The sequence below is a fragment of the Schistocerca cancellata genome, chromosome 2, assembly GCF_023864275.1.
Source record: "Schistocerca cancellata isolate TAMUIC-IGC-003103 chromosome 2, iqSchCanc2.1, whole genome shotgun sequence".
Classification (NCBI taxonomy): Eukaryota; Metazoa; Arthropoda; class Insecta; order Orthoptera; family Acrididae; genus Schistocerca; species Schistocerca cancellata.
In genome coordinates this window covers 309,521,833-309,522,378 of record NC_064627.1, presented here as the reverse complement: position 1 = coordinate 309,522,378, position 546 = coordinate 309,521,833, and the positions used below count along the sequence as shown (strand labels likewise).

General features: G+C 49.8%; 1 non-coding gene across 1 annotated transcript; it reads right to left on the bottom strand.

Moving 5' to 3' along the window:
• Positions 1-285: 285 nt before the first annotated feature.
• Positions 286-360, bottom strand: Trnat-ugu (transfer RNA threonine (anticodon UGU)). Its single transcript has one exon. It is a non-coding gene; the product is annotated as a tRNA-Thr (tRNA).
• Between the last annotated feature and the right edge of the window lie 186 nt (positions 361-546).

The window sequence follows — 546 nt, the reverse complement described above, 5'->3', positions numbered from 1 at the left end:
AATTTCATCTCTGCACACATGAACAGCTGGCTATTAACACAATATTTTGGTACAGACAACGAGCTGGAGACCTGCGCAGAGAGTTAGCGGCAAGTAAAGGGGGCTGCCTTCTATGGCGACGGTCTTGGGACGTTGGTACATATATATGACGGTAGTACCTGTTCCCGAAAGAACAGTTACCGTGGATGACCATGAAGCTTTGATAGAAATGAAATGATGATTAAATGGACACCCTAGCTGCAAGCAGGCGTTGATATACTTCATTGGGGACATGATGAAAATGTGTGCCCCGACCGGGACTCGAACCCGGGATCTCCTGCTTACATGGCAGACGCTCTATCCATCTGAGCCACCGCGGGCACAGAGGATAGTGCGTCTGCAGGGACTTATCCCTTGCACGCTCCCCGTGAGATCCACATTCCCAACATGTCCACACCACTACATTCGTAGTGCGTCTTATAGATGTTTGCCCATCATACTCATTACTCGTGGCAGATTAATCTACCAAGTCCCGTACGAGTTCGGGCATAGCGTGTGCGTTCGCAC